General features: G+C 47.9%; 1 protein-coding gene across 5 annotated transcripts in view; it reads left to right on the forward strand.

Moving 5' to 3' along the window:
• Window positions 1–19,707, forward strand: part of MYO1B (myosin IB) — a 911,317-nt gene that overhangs the window by 39,941 nt on the left and 851,669 nt on the right. The window lies entirely within an intron of this gene.

Here is a 19,707-nt window from a genome sequence, read left to right on the forward strand (position 1 = left end):
TAACTCGAGCCTCAGCATCACAAAATGGATGCTGCCACCACAGACACAAGTCTGACCTCCTGCTGCTGGGAGTCCTTCCAGCGAGGATGGCCTGGACAAAGGGTTTCCTGCCTTGGGAGGTGCTAGCACCACCCCAGACAGGATTTTGTGTATTGAGGTAGGGAGGCCTGAAAGGAATGAGACATGCCTGGGGCACACAAGGTGCCCTGTGCATACACCGGTTCAAACCAGTTGCTGGGGCATCCCTGCCCCAGCTCTGGCGGGAAACCGGACAAAGGATAGGGGGTGTAACCACCCCCCTTCCTGGTCCCACCTAGGGGAGGGACCTAGTCAGTAGTGCAGCCCCCTTTAGGAGAATAAAGGTAGGAGCTGGTCCCATTCCAAATTAGATTATCCTGAACTATTCAACAAGAAGAAACTCTGGCCTTCGACGTTCTGCTCCACAGAAGACTGAAGAATCTCCCTTGTGGACAAGGAGTGTCCACCCTGCAACTGCAGGCACCATCAAGCGTCCAGCGGCTTCACTTTGTCGTCTTCCCTCGAGGATCCAGACTTCTGAGCCCGACGAGACCCGGATTCCCAGACCTCTCCGACCTCTACCTACATCTGCAGCAAGGCTGAGACCCGTGGGTGCGACGAGACACGTGGGACCGGCCATCTTGAACGAACCTGCACTTTGCTTCCAGCATGACTCCCGAGGTAAACTCGACCAAGTGCTTTGGGGACTGAGAAGCCCCAACCCCGAGCAGCCCCTGCACTGAAGATCAGCCCTCCAGCTTCCACGAGATCTGCGTGGGGCCCTTCTGCTTGTTTGCTGATCGACGCGTTGTCTGGTCACTTGCCGGCTGGCTAGTGGCCTCCCAGACGACGAACCTTTGAATCTTCACTGCTGGTCTGGTTGCTCCAGACTGGCCCTTGCTCCCTTCCAAAAGAGGGGCACCCCGGACTCTCCTAGTCCGCACCAGACGCTTTCTTCACTCACCGCGTGGGTTGCCTTTGCCAAGGCCTGTTGAGTCCAATCCTGGATCTGACACCGCCGACAGCGAGAGCCTGCGTGGGACAGCTCGTGCCTCCATCCTGGTCGTCGAAGACACCTCCTGGTCCACGTGGCTGCAGAGTCAAGCGGCCACCCTTCACCTGATCGCGACGACGACATCTGGTTCCTTCCTGGTTCCACTCCAGTCACTGGCTAGTGACTGTGAACATTGTCCCCTCTGCTTTCAGGTCTCCTTCTTCAACAATCCACCCTTGGATTGCACCGGACATCTTCCTCCTGGTCGCCTGCAGCATCTTTTCTTTCAGGCTCCATTGACTTCCACGCGAGAACCCGACGCACTTTGACACCTATGCACCCGCAGCCCGTGGGTGAGGTAACGAGAGCATTTCGGTGCTCAAGGGTAGTTTAACTGTCCTAGTGTCCAGTCCCACAGTCGTTTTAGTCCTACCTAGTCAGGATAGTCCGTACTCACCTTTAACTTGAACTGTACTGTCCATAGACGTTGTTACGCATCTCGCGTGTGAGTTCACACTCTGCACACGCGTTCCGTGGGCCTCCTATTACTTACCTGAAGTTAGTATAGCGTGGTCCCATCGATCCTACAGCCTCTGGACAGCTCCATTCCTTTTATCGACTCTCACATTCCACTTACTTAGTATATGGTTTGTCGTGCCCCTAGGGCACCATTGTAATTTGTGCAACTTGTAGTATTTTTCGTAAGAGATTGTCATGTGCTTAGCCCTCTGACCTCATAAAGAGTTCAGAGGTGTTGTTATTAATAAATATACTGTTTATTTTCATAACAACCTGTGTGGTGTCCTTTCATCTGGTATTCAAGGGGTTATATCGTGGTAAAACAGCTGGCTTCACATGCCAAAAGAGTTTAGCCTAAGACTGCTTTGTCCATGCTACCATTAGGATAGCTGGTCTATAAGGTTGACTTACAACCAATCACCATAAGGGTTGTTTGGACTGATACAAGGTGATCACTAGAACTAGTGAGCATCATATATCAGGCCAACTTCTCACAACGGCCGGTCACACTATCTCGAGTGACATCGCGCTGACAGCCTGAGTCGACTCCGGGGGAGATCAACACAGCTTCTTTCACATTGCAGGTTTGGGGGTTCTGAGGGAAGGGGGTGGTGGGCGGGAGTGTAGTGGCTGGACGTGTAGTGGCTGGACGTCCACTTCAGTGACTTAGCACGGACTTATCCCTTGAGGACCGGTCTGGGACTATGCCGTTCTGGAACTTGTTGAGGGTGGGAGGGGGGTATAGAGGGGGGTGCGGGCTGTTTTCAGAAGGGAGGGGGTCGGTGGGAGGGAGGGAAGGGTGGTGGGGAGTTTTGGGGGTTTGGCTGGGGAGAGAGGGCTGGAGGGGTGGGGATGGGGATTTTTGGGTGGGGGTTGGGGAGTTGGAAGGGAGGGGGTGGGTCGTCCAGTGCACTATACAGGTCCTAAGCGCTTTAGCGGCATTCATATACCTTACCTCGCTCGAGGGAGGAAATTGCGCTTTCAATTACACCTTCTCTTATGCCTCCCAGCATATTCAAGGTGGTGACCCTTAATGTTAGGGGCCTCAACAACCCGGTCAAAAGGCGGGCGGTATTGTCTCTCCTGGAGAGCACCCAAGCTGATGTTTGTCTTCTTCAGGAGACACACCTACTATCCCGAGATACTCATAGATTGCGCTCACATAAATTCCCAACACAATTTTTCTCTTCTAGCACCACTAAGACGGTGGGGGTGGCAATCCTGGTGGCCAGACACTTCAGAGGGGAAATCCTTCACAAAAACACAGAACACAAAGGTCGGCTGTTAGCATATCGGTTTAGGATTGGAGGTATCGCCTTCACAGTTGGGTCCTTGTACAGCCCTAATGAACAACAAGAACGCTTCTTGCGATCCGCGCTTGTAGACGTTACTGCTTCGCAGGATAGGCATGTTATCATCGGAGGAGACTTTAATATGGTCTTTGACTCAGCCATGGACAGATCCGCGCAACGCTTCCCGCAGGTCGGGGAGTTCTCAGCCGAGTGTAAGGCACAGTTGTAGGAGGTAGACATACACGACCTCTGGAGACACATGCACCCCACTGACAGGGGGTATTCGTATTACTCCCATGCCCACAAGACGTACGCGAGGCTAGACCATCTCCTGGTCACAACTCCGGTACAGGCTTTGGTCTCAGCGACGGACTTGGGAATGCTGTCCTTATCGGACCATGCCCCGGTCTCCGCCACTTTGGGTCTCCCGCCGGTGGCTACTCCTCCCAGAACATGGCGCCTCCGCGACACCTTGCTACACAGGAAGGTGGTGGTTGACCGCATCGAGGGAGCGATCCGAGAGTATCTGTCCCAAAACGACAACCCTGACACCACCCTGGCAACGCATTGGGCGGCCCTGAAGGCAGTCCTTAGGGGGGAATTTTCGGCAATCTCCTCTGCTGAAAATAAAGAATGGCAGGCCAAGAGGGATGAACTTACCCAGCGAGTCCGCGAGCTTGAACAGATGCACTGCAGGACGGGAGCCCCCAGAATTTGGAAGTAGCTTAAGGGGGCAAGGAAACTCCTGGCGGCCCTAGATGTGGACCGAGCGGAGTATGCTGCGCTTCGCCTGCGCCATGCATACTACACCAGAGGGGACCGCTGTGGCAGACTACTAGCTAATAGGCTTCGGGTGGCGCATCAGAATCAGCTAGTGAAGGAGATCTCTGACTCCATGGGGACGGTAGTGACGGAAGACGCCCATATAGCCGAAACGTTCCGCAGATTTTACGCGGATCTATATGCTGGAGACCCAACGGATGTCACTGCGATGTCCACATACTTGGACTCGGTCACCCTGCCCTCCCTGGACCCCTCGCAGGCAGAGCACCTTGATAGGGACATTTGAATAAAGGAAGTGATCTCCGCCATCGCCAGACTCAAGCATGGCAAGGCTCCGGGACCGGACGGGTATACCTCACTTTTTTATAAAACGTTCTGCACGACATTGGCCCCGATCCTCACCCGCCTTTTTAACTCGTTCGCTGCTCCAGGGGCCATACCATCTGACCTCCTGCGAGCCTCACTCACAGTTATCCCCAATCCCGGGAAAGATCGGAAGCACTGTGGCTCTTACAGGCCGATATCCCTCTTGAATGTGGATTTAAAACTGTACACTGGGATTCTGGCGGCCCGACTCACCCCCCACCTACCGGGACTTATAGATCCGGACCTGGCGGGATTTGTTCCGGGGAGGCAGACGGTGGACAACACCAAGAAGATCGTTCATCTCTTGAAGAAGGCCTCCCGGATCCCTGGAGAGAGAATAATGCTGGCAGTGGACGCTGAAAAGGCGTTTGACCGAGTGCATTGGCCTTATCTCGAACAGGTCTTGATGTAGGCAGGCATGGGAGACCAGTTCCGTTCCATGATCCTCAATTGCTACAGATTACCAACTGCGGTAGTGCGAGTGAATGGTTATAGTTCGAGGAGCTTTAACATCGAGAGGGGTACCAGGCAGGGATGCCCGCTCTCGCCACTGCTCTTCACCCTTTATATGGAACCATTCGCCCAACGGGTGCGTAACAATCCGGCGGCAACGGGGGTGCGGTTCGGGGGCTTTACACACACCATAAGCCTCTACGCGGATGACATCATACTATCGCTTGACGAGCCCCGGACAGCCCTTCCGGCATGCATCGAGGAGCTGGACTCCTTTGCTGCTGTTGCGGGTTTTAAAATGAATATGGGGAAATCTGTGGCTCTGGACATCTCCCTTACACCAGCCACTAATTCTCATCTACAAGGCCAATTCCCCATGCTCTGGTCGTCGGAGCTGGTGCCTTACCTGGGAATCCAGTTGGCTCCCACCTTGCCGGCCATGGTGGCGGCTAACTACACTGCGCTGGGCAAGAAGATCCGGGAGGAACTAGGGCGATGGAATCGCAGCACTCTTTCCTGGCTAGGCAGAATAGCTGCTGTCATAATGACGTTCTTACACCAGGTTCTTTACCTGTTCCGAGCCTTACCCCTCCAGCCACCGGTCGGGTGGATCTCGCAGTTACAGGCAGACCTCTCGCGCTTCATCTGGCAAGGCAAGAAGCCTCGAATGCGCAGGACTCTTTCCATGCTGGCCCCAGAGGCAGGAGGGCTGGGAATACCGGATCTTCGCAAGTACTTCCAGGCAGCACAGTTGCGCTACCTGGTTGAATGGAGCAGGTGGGAATCAGATAGGCACTGGCTCTTCCAGGATCAGGCAGTAGCGGGCCGACCCCTGCAGGAAGTCCCATTCCTACGCCGGCCTCACCGGCCCGCGAATCTGTATGCCTCCTTTGTCACCAGAGTACCTCTGCGGGTCTGGGACGCCACCAACCTCGCACATACTCTTACTACGTTCCCGTCACCACTCACACCGTTGGTGGACAACCCGGATTTTACTCCGGGGATGGAAATGGGAGCCTTTACCCACTGGCGAGCGGCCGGGTGTCGAGCCCTGTGTCACATGTATGGCCCAGAAGGAGTCATCCCCTTCCCACACTTTCATCAGGAGTTTTCATTCCCTGAATCTGAAAGGCTCCGCTATATGCAGGCTCGCCACTGGGCACTACACCCGCAGGTACGGGAGTCGGCCGACAGACAACTCCTTCCATATGAGAAATAGCTTATGACGCGTACATCAGACTCGAAATTGATCACAGATCTTTATCGGCTACTGCAACCACTTTCTTCGCACCTCTACAACCCGGGAAGGGAGCGCTGGGAGAGGGAGTTGGGCAGGACACTGAGCCACAAGGAATGGGAGCAGATATCCTACAGGGCAAGACACTCGGCATACCACATGGGCCTCACCGAAACGCTGACTAAGGTCTCTACCTACTGGTACTATACGCCGGAGCGGATCCATGAAATGGACCGTAGCAAGGACGATACCTGTTGGAGAGGGTGCGGACACCGGGGCACACTGACACACGTTCTATGGGACTGTCCGCTCCTAGAGCCCTACTGGAAGGAAGTATTAGATGAAATTGACTCCCATTTTAACATAGAACTACCACGCTTCCCCGCATATACCCTGTTAGGGCTCCCAAACGGGTTGATGTATACCCTCAGATCACGCAGGGGCAGACAGATAGCCATAGCACTGGGTTCAGCTGTTCAGAACATTTTATTACATTGGCGCACTACCACATTACCCTCTCTCACGGCTGGCTACACAGGTTGTGGCATGTACTGGGCATGGAGAAATTATCACTCACAGTGGCGGGGGACATAGAGCAATTTAACGATCTTTGGCATCCGTTCCACTCTCTGCTGCTCACTGAATTCAAGGAGCTCACCTGTCCTAAATACCTCTGCCTCTTGAGGCTCACGAGCCCTGCAGCACCGACCTCCTGAGTGGATAAGGGATCCACCTCTCTCGCTAAAGGCGACCAAGGTAGACGGCTGGGAGACGACCTGTGCACTGGACGATGGGTGGGTTGGGGGGGGGGTGGGTAGGGGTATTGGGGTTCCTGGAGTTGGGGTTGGGGGGGAGTTTGAGAAGGGAAGGTTATTTACTCACTGCAACAATGCATATCCGTTAATGCCGTTGTGGACCGGCCCGTGATCGAATTATCCTTTGGAGATATAACGCTGTGGGCGTGGCCTTGTCCGCACTGCCCTGATGCCTCATACATTTTGAATGTTTGTCCATTTATGTTGTACCAAATAAAATATTTTAAACTTAAAGAAGGAGGGTGTGTGTGGTGGCAGTGAATTATCCAGCCAGTCGACGCTTCCTGCACAACCCTGGAATTCTGGGACCTCTATTGGTCCAGCTGAAGCTGCCAGTTCAGCATCTGACACAACAGGAGGAGCCATCGAACAGTGAAATGGCCGCTGATAGACAGTGACCGGGAAAGAGAAGATCGAACATTCTTAGAACTAGAAGTGTGTGAGAAGAAAGACTGCAGGGACGTTGAACCTACAGGGTTTCTGTCGGTAAACCAACCAATCTCATGATTACTGCGCATAAGAGATGAGTGGAGTGGGAGGAGCTGAACCAATCGTGAGTTTCAGCCGTGTACATGCCGGCCGAGTGTCTCTCGTGAAACTCAGCACGCCACCCGAGCGTGAACCTGCAACTGGAAACAAACAAGCGAAGTGTAAGGCCAGGATGCGGACAGCAAGTGGGAAATGCCTGCGACTCAGCAACCTTTAGTTAAAGCAGCAAGAGGTCAACCGAAAAAGCAAAAGTGCGTGTTTTGATCACAAGAGCGAACTCTCCACGCACACCGGGAAAGAGAATAAGAATATATAGCCTCGTTCAAACCTTAAACTCATTTACTGCACAGTGCACTGATCAGGGATGCCAAGAGCTTCAGCAGAATTTCGTTTTGATGAAGTTATTAAAGCACCAATTAGTAGAAAGTATGTTTGATTGACCCTTCGTCGATGCCCAGCCAGAACAGAGCCACGGGCTTGCTGCATTTCTTTGAGAAATTCTAGTATAAAGTTTCATCAAAGACTCATTACTGTCATGGCTGCCCACTGGATCTGAAGTATGTGTGCACTTGTCCTATATTTTAAAACCTGCTTGAGTTAACAACTCTTAGCTGGGGCCATCATAACCTTCTGTTGCAGTAAGCCCTCGCAGTTCTAAAATGACCTAGGTATGCTAGATGGTGCCTGTATGAATGCAGCATTCATCACCTTTGAGTTTCCTCTAAGTTTGATTGATCTAATATCTAACTAATATTGTTCTCCAGCGAAATGCAGGCTCTCAGTTATGAGGATTCATTTCTTTTATATCAATCAATAATTTATTGTGAACCTTATTTTGATAAAGAAATGACTCTCCTGTTTGTTCCCTTTCTTCTCTTTGCCTGCTGGTGTGGGGTCTGTTCCATTGTTGTAAATTTCGTTGTGTAATTTAGGGTTCAGTGGCATTCTTTTTGGAAACTGACTGCACGGATTGGTAAATGAAGAGTAAGTATGAGAAGCAGATCGGCCTTTCATTTTATTAACAAGGAAGTGTCACTGCCTCCAATTAAGGCAGGTAGATCTGAAGCTGCTTGGCTTGAAAGCTCGTACTGAACAGACTTGAAAGTCCTATTTTTATTATTAGATAGCAGATGAAATGTTAATCCTACCCATGGCTGATGCATGGGGAGAAAAGTCCCCTTACGTCAACACCATTATATTTGTGTTTTTCCACACAATATTATTTGTCTTCCCTTCTCTGCGCTTACGTACATCTGGCTCAATGTTTGTAGCGGAGCGATCACCTGCTGTCATTTAGCTTATTTCTAAGAGTAAAGCTCAACTGTAGAGCAACAGCGCAATATACCGGAAAAATAAACCTTAATTCGCCAACTCTTCCAGTCCACCTCACCAGCAGCCTTTCGTTGATGAACCCCGGTTTACGTATTCCAGGTGCTTTTGCTTCAGTCATTGAAGCTAAAGATGTCTGTTGGTGAATATATGCTTCTCCCACATCATTTAACTTCTCAGTGTGTGTTAAGCTGGGGACGGTGCAAAAGCCTTGCAGAAATCCATGGAGACCACATACAGTGTTCCTCTTTGGTCTGAGTGCCAGGTCTCTTAGTAAAGGACCACCTCCTGGTCATAGTCTAGTAGTAGTTAGGAAGCAAACTGGACCTACTATTAAATTGCCATTGCTTTCCTCAATGTGTTTAGCCTACATTTACTGTATTCTAATCTATCTCCGGATCCTGTGCTTCGAAAGAAAGGGTTGCAGGGCTGGGAAAGGATCAGTCATCCTTTTCATAAAGTTAATGGAGGGGAGTGGGTGTGCGTGTGTGTAAATAAATATTGGTGAAAGGGAATCTTCAGCATGCATTTGGATGTCTGCAAGCTAATGTTTCTTCAATTTGAATAGTATCCCTTTGCAGCAAACTAGTTTTTCTCCTATGTAGTAACATTGCATTTGACACAGCTAACTTGATTACCTGTGTTCAGAGATACGAACTAGAGCTCTGGGTAGTTTTGCGCGTAGTCTGTCCTGAAGAGAAGCAAACCGGAACATTAGCAAATTGGGACTCTCTAACTGGAGCTGGAGGGGCCTGTGGGTGCTGGAAGGAGAAGAGTAGGCTTTTGAGGTTGTTCTGCTCGTCTGCTACAGTCCAGATCCAGGCTCAGACCTCTTGAAACAAGATGCATAAAATTTTATTTTGAAGCGGTGGGGTTATAACTTATAAGCCATGGCCTCTGACTCACTATTACTAATTAAAGGTAGACAAACTGTCATTCAACTCGAGGATAAGGTTATAACCATATTGTGACAAGGTTATCCGATTAGCCTTGTCCTATGGACCAATTGGTCTTTCGTTGCTGCTCACAAGACATGCTAGTTTGCATCATACATATATTGTACAATTATCCCCTTGAACCTATTGGGTAAATCTAAATGAACTAACGGGGGAGAATGAGAGCGGTGTCTTAAAAGAGGGGGTGAACTGAACATACTTCCTAAACACAAGTTGAACGCAGAAAATGTAGTCCACCCTTATATGATATGTAGACACTGAGTAATCCGGAGTGATTATATTTGTGATGATTGGCCTCCCCCACATAGTATGACATGCTTTATCATCAGTGGCGGCCGGCATGGATCAGGGTGGCGGGCGGCAGGGGGGAAGAGAGATGTAAAAAAAAGATTTTTAAAAAGTACCTCCTTGCCGTGTGTCTCCTCGAGAGGAGCCGGCCAATCATTGTGTAGTTACAGAGTGCTCACCACTTCCCCACCCCCCTTGCTCCTAGAGCAGGGCTGCCCCTCCCCATCCGCACAGGAACTGCAGCAGGAACAAATAAAATGACAATAGCAACGAGTTATTGTCATTTTATTTTTACTTTATTTCCACTGGTGAAAGCCACTGTTCATCATCAGGACTCCATCCAGCACTGGGAGGCATCTCGTGGGAAGCCAGATTGTCAATAATTTCAATGTGCTTTGTCGTGAGGCTTTCTTTTTCTGTTTTTGGGATGTATGAGAACGTAGAATGTAATGGGAGAAACCTTGACAGCTTAACATTGTGAGGGTAGGCTACTTTGTGACAATCAGCTTATTAATACCTCTCTAGCTACAAGGTTAAATAGAAGCCAATCTATTTTTTACACACTGCTGTTTCATTGGTCAGCATGTTTCAGAGCAATATATAAATATAGCACTTTCACCAGGACTTGTTTCCACTAAAAAAGGATACATTGATCAGTCACTCAAAGTTTGAATGTCACAGCTGTGCCCCTAAGACGGCCACATTCATGGTCGTCAGTTTCCAGTTACCAAGTAAACGCTTAAGACTATGTGCACAGTAGTGTTTTTCTTTAAAAAGATGAAAATATAGCGAATCATAATTTTAGGGGTTCACAAGAACTGAGGAGTCCTATACGCATGTGGTTATGGGTGGCACACTCCACTGCGAGTGGGCATTTTGTTATATTGAACAAGTGCTGTGTACTGTCAATTCTGCATGAATATGCTGCTGTAAATGGAATGGAACGAAACTCACTCATTTGAAGAAGTAACCGCTAAGTGAAGGGATTCTTGTCCACAGTGTTCTGGTAACATGCCCATACCAATTGCTCCTGAGGCTAGGCAAGCGGCAATTCCTGTTGGTCGAGAGCAAGAGATGTTGGAGCTGCAAAGAGTCTGGCATGTAACAATAATAACTCGTGATCACTCAGACAAAGGTGGAGAACCTAGTCCTTAGGTGCCCCTATCCAGAGGGAGTAGAAAAGAACCTAACACTGTAAAAAAAGGCTCTCCTGAGCAGCAAACCGTTCCAGCGAGCACCACCCAGTTATATGGAAGTGCCACAACATACCCGTGTGGTTACCAGGAAGACCCTTGCCCATCTTGAGTGGTAAAGAACTACTCTCGCCTCCATGCAGACCGCTTTCAACACATCATTCAATATGATATGTTCAAGCATAAAAAGGCTCAGGAATAACCTTACAGACACAGTTTCCACAAAGCTGAAGTTGGTGAATTGACTTTTACATTGCAGCTATGTAAATGCTGTTACCATAAACAAGGCGGGAATGAACCTAGGCATTAATCATGGTTATGGGAAGATCAATGAAGGAAAAATCTTGAGTAACTTGAAATAAATAATGCACACTGTCTATTTTCACAAGCTGGGTTTCCAGATCAATATAGATTTCCATGTTACGTAAAACATTACCTAGAGGAGAAAGCGGACCCATTGCTTGCAGCTAGCAACTACAGACAGCACCCAGAATAGCTCGTAATAGCTGGATTTTGGTTGGATTGAGCTTGAAGGTTGACTACATCGATCACCTTTTGATACTCAAAAAATTGCCCAAAGCACTTGGATACCAGGTAGTCTTCTCTAAAGTACATTGAGAGAGACCAAGCACTAGCTTTATGACTTCTGTGTACACGTAAAATTGGTCTCCTTCCTGATTGAGTATTATAGCAAGGGTCACATACACATGTCAGATGAAAAGGTAGGTACTATGGACCCTTGTGGGAACACAAGTTTAGTTCCTTGGACTACGATGTATATGGTGGAAGAGCCAAAGCTTGATGATCAGCCAGGAAAGACATTATGCAGTCTAGGGCTGTGCCAGAGAAGTGTTCCTCACTAGGGCGTTAGAGGCATAATCAATGGTGTTTAAGGCAAAGATCTAATAGTACCATCAATCATCAACAAGCCTGAGGAACTCGTGAATCACCACAAATCTGGTGCTACAGCAATGGCTAAATCCTGTCTGGGACAGATCCATCATTTTATTTCTGCTCATTATTGCAGTTGCCTAATACCAGTCTCTTAATCAGTGGAATTTGCCAATAATTACTCAGCGGTCTGGGACAATTTCATGACAATTTAATGAGCAGTTGCTCCGCAATAGCAGATTTTAAGATTCTGAGGACCATTCCCAAGGTTAGTAAAATAAATAATTAACAGAAGTAGCTCCTCTTCTATGTAAGTACAAAGCTGGTAAATGACTCTCTGCTAACTGACCGTGTGGGAGCTGCTGAGTCCACTTTCAGAATTAGTGTCACGTTGAGACTCTGTAATATTCCCAAACTAGGTAAAAAGAAGTATAGCATACTTGAACAAGGACTGCAGAAGCAGGATGTACCCTCAAACCCTGTGAGCAATGAGAGTGATCGAACCCTCTGATTCATCGGTTTCCTGGGCATTTGATGAATAATTTATTTCTGAACGGAATACATGAATGGCCCAGGGAGGGGTTGAGTGTTGAACGTTGATTGTGACCACCAGAAGTTGTTCTAACAAATGTTCTGGTATACTCAATAAAATCCATTAAAAAGTGAAAGGAGCATAGGTCTTTTCTAATGCCACCAGTATTTGGAGAATGTTACTCTGAAATAGCTTTTTGGAAAATTCTTCTAATGCGTTTGTGGTGTCCAAGGTGGAATCTTGGACTCTGTAGCTGACTGGAAGAGACGTAGGTATTATGTAATAAAGCTTTGTCTCAACAACTTTCTTATGGTGTGGTGTACTGTCTTTTCACAGTCCTCTGAACAATTATGTTATTGTCGTCCTTTTATCTGCGCCTGACAGGCAGTAGTTTCAGCAGCATTTACTTTTTTTTAATTTCAAAGTATATTTATTAAGAATTTTTAAACATACATTTAACATTGCTTTCCTATCGAGGGGTAACATCACAAACTGGTCGTACATGACAGCGGTTCAGGTTAAAGTTTACATGTTCGGATGCACCCCTTTCTTCTGTCCTACTAAAGAAGTGTAGGTAAGTGAGAAAAAAGAAAAGAAGGAGCAAGAAAAGGGAAGAAAAGGGGGGATGCGCACGGAGGTGACATGCTTGTGATTCTATCTTGGTCTGTGGGAGCGGCCCTTGTGGGTGACCGCCCTGTTTTGATACTGTTCACAGGGGCTCGTAGTGGCCCAGGAACTCATCCAATGAGTTGAGTGCTTAGTTTCTGTTTAATAGGTTTGGGAGAGAATGAGCAATTTCTTCTAATTTAGATTGCAATTGGATTCTGCATACACAGAGATTTGTTCTGGATTCTGTAGAGACCCTCGTTAAATACATAATGAACAACTGTAGAATCAAAGTTTAACGGGGGGACCTACACCATGCAAATGCTGTGCTAGCGTGTACAGTGTTGGCCTCCAACTAGCACTGCCTGTAGTCCCTCACTGGTGTGTAAAGGATAAATAATTCCTTCTCTGTGGGACCACAGTTGCAGTAGAAAGAGGGAACTCAACGTGTTTGCATATAATTTTGATATACTCGCCTCCAACAATAATGTCACTGTTTAGGGAATTGACTCCTAACAGGTGACTGGAAAAAAACGTAACTTTTTAGCTCCGCAGGTACTGTAAACCTATTCAGAGAATTGAGCACTACGCCTAAAGAACCCTCCAACCGAAGCTTTTTCTCAGGGAGAAAGGCGTGATTATTTGAGAAGATGTTTCGAGGCGGTCAGTCCTCCGTACCTTCTTTAATTGCTGTTAGTTGTTAGTGTCACATGTATATTTCCCTGGTCACTGTACTGCAGAGTTCTGACAGCTTCCCTTGTTGGTGGTAGGCTTATTGGTATTGTTGCGAGTTTGGAGATTTCTTCTATACTTTTGTGAGAGAAGAGATGCTCTTTGCAGGAATGTTTTCCCTCTAATTGAACTCTTTAGGTTAACGAGTGTATCTGAGGTCTTAAAAAGGTACACTAAAGGCCTGGGGTGTAACTGAGGTGGATCTTTCACCAGTTTTGTGTGACTCTGAAGCTCACATATTCTGTTGTTAAACCAGCGAACTGAAAGCAGAACCACTTTTTTTTTTTTTTACTAATAACCGGCTTTATTGGACGCCCTGTAAAATAGCTAAGTTTGCTCCTTTGCCTCCCCCAAGTGCAGAAGATGTGGTTTTGTGGAAGCTAATGACGACCATACTTTCTTCCTGTGTCCCAGTATAGAGGAATTCTGGAGTGGAATAGTTTATCCTGAGAGAAATTTTCGGGATGATTGTTATGAATTCAGTGTTAGTTCTCTTGGGAGTTGACATAATGCGCAACCTCCTACGGTGGAAGCAGAGTGGGTTCCTAGTTTATCTGATACTTATTGCATGGAGGGAAGTCTGCAGGATGTGGATTGATTTGCTACCCCCGAGGGTTGAGGACTGGGTTAGGGCAGCAGTCTGGGTTTGTCGCTCAGATTTGGGATGTAAAACGGGCATTGCATCTACGATTTGGGCCGATTTTTCAAAGTGGTGTAGGGACCAAGGAATTGGTCAAGTATTCCAATGATTACACTGAGGCACCGTCCGAGGTGATGGTACCACCTGGCTTTGCCCGGGACTAGGGAAAAGCCAGAGTGGATAGATAGAGCTATGGGTATTTGAGGACAAAAAAAAACTAAAGACCTGGGGTAGGTAGTGGCCTCTGTGCCCTGAAATGTATGTGATCTATGCACTTCCAACCGGCAGCAAAGAGTAGGCCCTTAGGTTATTGCTGTATGTTGGAAGTGGATGTTGGATGATACTGCTCAATTTTGGCCACGTTTATTAAAACTCTTACACAAGACACTGGCCAAAGTCTTGTTTCCCTTTTGAGGTAAATTGTCACGTTTTCTCTGAAACTCGGTTTGTATTTCCAGCTCTTCCTGTTTTTGTGTGTATGAAAGCCTACACCGTGAATATGTGGGTCGATTCTGTACATACTGTGCATCTTTTATGATTTGCTGTTAGTCCATGGAGAATTCCAGTGTTTCAGAGACTTTTCTTTGCAATAGACTTTACTGGCACAATATGGGTGGTGACTGGTTGAGATTCAGCTATGGTGAAAGGTGATCCACTTCATACTTTAAAAGAAAAGTGTGAGTTTCAGTAGAAAGAATTGAATGGGCCGCTTGAATACATACCCAGAAACCTATTGACTGGGCAGTACATCTTAACAATGCTCTTGAATGTACGCAGAAGACTCAGATTACTGAGTAACTAAATAACTCTCCTTTTATAGTACTTTTTTCTATATTTAGTCCGGAGTAGATTTATTTCATTGGGACTATTGTCTGTTAACACACTGTGAGGAGGCTGAGATGTCTAATTGACTAAACCATGCAGCCAATCCTCAAGTTCTCCTTCTTTCTACCTACCTCTCCTCCAGAGTGATGACCTTTGCAGGCCACAGTGGTCCCTCCCATCAGTGACTTCAACAGTTGTGGTGTTAAAAAAAAAACAGAATGAAGAAGGGCTTCTCAGAACAGCTACATCACTTTTCTGGAGCAATATTGGGTATCCTAATGAGCAGAATATACTTTTTATCTGCCTTGTCTCTGTTGTTCAGAGTGTTCGTATTTGCCCATGAGGGTTGACTGCCTGTATCTGTTTTCCACAGTGCTTGTATTTGCCCATTAGGACATAAAGCGTAATGCGGGGGTGAAAAGGCCAGTGAACTCGCCAGTTAACGCAAGAGGAAGATGTATTTGTCTAGACTTTGACCTTAGTGATGTGGATTGCACAATTCCCTTATTTTATATTTTTGTAGAAAATATCTATTACCGCAGTTGTGCGTTTCATTCACTTTCTTTTAAAAACATTTTTTTCACTTTCTTCAAAATAGTTCGAGCCCTGATGATTGAATTCTAGGCCCATTGCACAGTGCATTAATTTCTCCAAATGTTTTCTTAAGTGCTGCTTCTCTTTATCCTTCTCCAGTCTTAGTTTGGACGGCTCTGCCTCAATCACTGTTGTCTCACCAACCCACTGCATGCAGTAGAAATGTGGAACATTCTGTTCGAGGCATATGAGCTGCAGATCGTATACTTCTGCATAGTTCGCCATCTGGTGTTGGGCTCGGATGTTTGCACTTTGTTTTGGTAGGACGATAATGCGCATGGTCATCGACTCCATCCTTAGATTGTTTTTTTCCACCATTGGGTTTGGATGTACATTGCAGTGCTCTAGGTCGATATCGGTTTAGAATCCCCCTTCGATGCGCAATTCTCTCCACTCAACAGTATTGTCTCGTTCGCGTTTCCCTTTTCAAAGCGTATCTTTAAAACAAACTTCTCAACCTCCATCTTCGACGCGGGTCATTTGGCCTCTACGCGCCGACCACGCCTGGAGTCAATGGAAAGGACTCCTTTAAAAAAAATGCCCAGGTGTGGTGCTAAGGTCCCACACACAGACTTGCATGAGGTGTGCAATCTCTGGCTCTCCCCGGAGCACGAAGAAAAGAACTGCAAGGCCTGTGCATCGTTCAGGTCGAAGAAAAGCATCTGTGATCGTCGAGCTTGATGTCCTGAAATGTTTTGCATAAGCAGCTCGATTCGGGACGTCTTCGAAGCAGATCCCAAAATCCAGCCGGAACAATCAGGTGACGAAGAAGACATCTACGTCTTCGAAGATGATGACTCCGACGCTGAAGAGGAGACAGTCACCCTGGATCAGTGGTCCGTGAGTACTGAAACCACTCTCCCCTAAAACAAACTGAAGGCCCCGGTAACACCCTCGCCCTCCGGCTCGGGTCGTCACTGATAACATACTTCAGTCGCCCCGTCCTTGGGCCCGTCTCTGAAACCGAAACATAAGCCTTCCGACTCGGGCTCGAGTCAACCCCATTCCGGCGCCATGAAATCCTCCCCTGCACCAAAGCCACAAGGGAAAGACTCTTCATCGACGTCAAAGCTCTCGGTGTCAAAGCATACCAAAGACAAAGATCGGAACCGAAGAAATCTTCAGAGCCGAAAAAGGCTTCGGACTACAAAAAGTTATCGGAGCCGAAAAAGGCCTTGGACTCCAAAAAGGCTCGGAGCAGAAGTCCAAAGAAGTCTCGGTTCCGAAATCTTCGACAACGAACAAAGACAATTTGCCCACTCCGCCTGATTTTCCAGACTAAAAACAAAAAACTTTGTCTATTGATCCAAACACGGGCAAACTAGTCACCAAGCCTCCAAAAAAGAGGAAACTGGACACTTCAGAGGACCCTCAAATACCTCCTAAGAAACAGAACATGGGCACTAACACTTCCCCACCTCCTTCTCCTCCTCCAGGGAATCCACACCTATTAATTTCTCCACCACACTCCCTACAACCTATAGTTTCACCTCAGACATCAGATACTGACAATGACTTAGGTGGGGAAACTGATCCACAGGGGATGATAATGATGATTCACATACCATCCCACATAACTTAGACCTTTGGGAGGACTACAATACAGACACCGACCCACATAATGACCCGGATGTCTATCCATCTAAGCCGTCACCACCAGATGACAACACTGGGTTTGCACAACTAATCACCAGAGCTGCCCAATACCATGGAGTCCCCTTACACTCCGACCCCTTAGATGAAGATTTTTTGCTAGAAACCTTTGCATGCTCGCAAAAAACAACAAGCACCCTGCCAACGTTAAAAGGCTTAATAAAACATGCCTCAGAAGTTTTTAAGGACCCAGTCAGAGCCAGGGTTCTCAACCCCAGGGTGGATAAAATGACCCAATTTATATTAAAGGTCAGATCCCCTTGGACTCCCTTCTGGTAACTAATGCACGCAAGCGGGCAAACTCACAGGGAACAGGTGACACTCCACCTCCTGGTAAGGAATACAAATTAATTGACGCATCAGGGAAACGTATTGTGTCACAGGCTGCAAACCATAGGCGCATCGCCAATGCCCAAGCTTTATTGGCCAGATACGACAGAGCCCACTATGACGAGCTTCGAAAAGCTCATGGAACACCTTCCTGACCAGTACAAGCAAAACGAGGGTAAATTAATTTCCAACACCTCAATAAAATGTGCTTTGGATGCGGCCGATATTGCATCTCATGCAATTAATACTAGTGTCTTGTTGCGCAGACATGCCTGGCTCCGGATTTCGGTATTCAAGCAGGAGGTTCAAACTGCTATTTTAAACCAGCCGTTTGATCAGGAACATCTTTTTGGGCCTACAGTTGACACATCCCTAGAAAAGATGAAGAATGACACCAAGACTGCTAAGTTTATAGGGGCCTTACAGTTCCCTTCCCCTAGAGGCTCTTTCTACAGAGCCGGCTCAAAAACCACGGGTTCAGAACAGCCCTCTACCTCTTACAAAAGCCCCACTCAAACATCCTCCAAAGGATACTTTTGCGGAGGATACAGAGGCAACAATATTGTATTGTATGTGGATTTGTAAAGCGCGATTGCTGCCCGGGGGCGTCCAAGCGCTAGGAACCAGCAGAGGAGATTGGAGGAAGCAGGAGTACTGGCAGAGAGTTACTGTGGGGAGTTGAAGAGGAATGTTTTGAGCTGTTTCCGGAATGAGGAGAGATTGGGGTTGGCTCTCAGATGAAGGGGTAGGGCGTTCCACATCCTGGAAGCATTATGGGTGAAGGTCCTACCGCCTGATCTGGCCTTTTTTATTCTGGGTGTTGTGGCTATGAAGGCTTGGTTTGAGCGAAGGTTTCTCCTTGGATGGTAGTGGGAGACTAGGTTACGGGTGATCAGAGGACCTGTGTCCCAAAAAGCCTGGTGGGCGATACACATGGCTTTGAAGTGGATTCTTTGGCGTATTGGCAGCCAGTGTAGGCTGATCAAGCCAGCTCTCACAGATTGTCGGCGAGGGAGCCGAAGTAGTGTGCGCGCTGCACAGTTCTGCGCTGTTTGAAGTCTCCGCAGTGTATAATCTGGAGCCGCAAGGTAGAGGACGTTGTTGAAATCCAGGCGGGACTGGATCAAACCCTGGATGACTACCTGCTTAGCCTCCACAGGTAAAAGATAAAGAACTTTCTTTAGCATCCTAAGAAGGCCAAAGCAGGTAGCCGAGAGTTTGGTAGCTTGAGTACCGAATGATAGGGATCTGTCCAGCCACACCCCAAGGCTCTTGATGTTATCCTTGGGTGCCGGGGAGGTGCCCAGACAGGGTGGCCATAGAGCATTGAAGGAACTGGGATCAGCAGGGCCCAGAAGCATCAGCTCTGTCTTGTCCCCGTTCATTTTGAGTGATGAGGAGGACATCCAGTTCTTTACCTCCTCTAGACATTTCCTGAGCCCTCCTCCCATTGGCTTATTGGCTTCCTGCGCCAATGAGACCACCAGCTGGGTGTCGTCAGCGTAGGAAATGATCTTAACTCCAAACGGACGGACGACCTCAGCCAGTGGCCTCATATAAATGTTGAAGAGCGCAGGGCTTAATGAGGAGCCTTGTGGGACCCCACATCTTAGTGGTCTACTAGTGGACATTGACTCGCCGTCAAATACCCGAAAGGATCTGTCCTTCAAGAAGGACTTGAACCAAAGCCATGCCTTGTGTTTAATACCAATATTAGTCAGACGATTCAGCAAGATGTCATGGCTGACCGTGTCAAAGGCCGCACTGAGGTCAAGGAGGATCACTGCCACTGATCCTCCTTGGTCCAGGATGTTTCTGGATTCCTCGGTGACCATGAGAAGTGCGGTTTCAGTTCCATGCTTGGGGCTGAAGCCTGTCTGAGTGGGGTCCAACAGTTGGTTGTTTTCTAGGTAAGCGACCAGTTGGCCGTTAATGTATCTCTCGAAGATTTTACTCAGCCAAGGGAGTAGAGAGATTGGCCGGTAGTTGCTAAAGTCTGAAGGGTCCAAGCTGGGTTTCTTTAGCAGGGCTCGGACCATGGCCCGCTTCCATTCAGGTGGGACCGTGCCGGAGATGATGGAGGAGTTCAGGAGGTCCATTATGATGGGCAGAGTGACCTGGGATGCTGACATAACAATGTCTGGCGGGGCTGGGTCGTCAGGGGAACCAGAT

Source organism: Lissotriton helveticus, chromosome 3_1 (assembly GCF_964261635.1).
Source record: "Lissotriton helveticus chromosome 3_1, aLisHel1.1, whole genome shotgun sequence".
NCBI classification, from domain to species: Eukaryota; Metazoa; Chordata; class Amphibia; order Caudata; family Salamandridae; genus Lissotriton; species Lissotriton helveticus.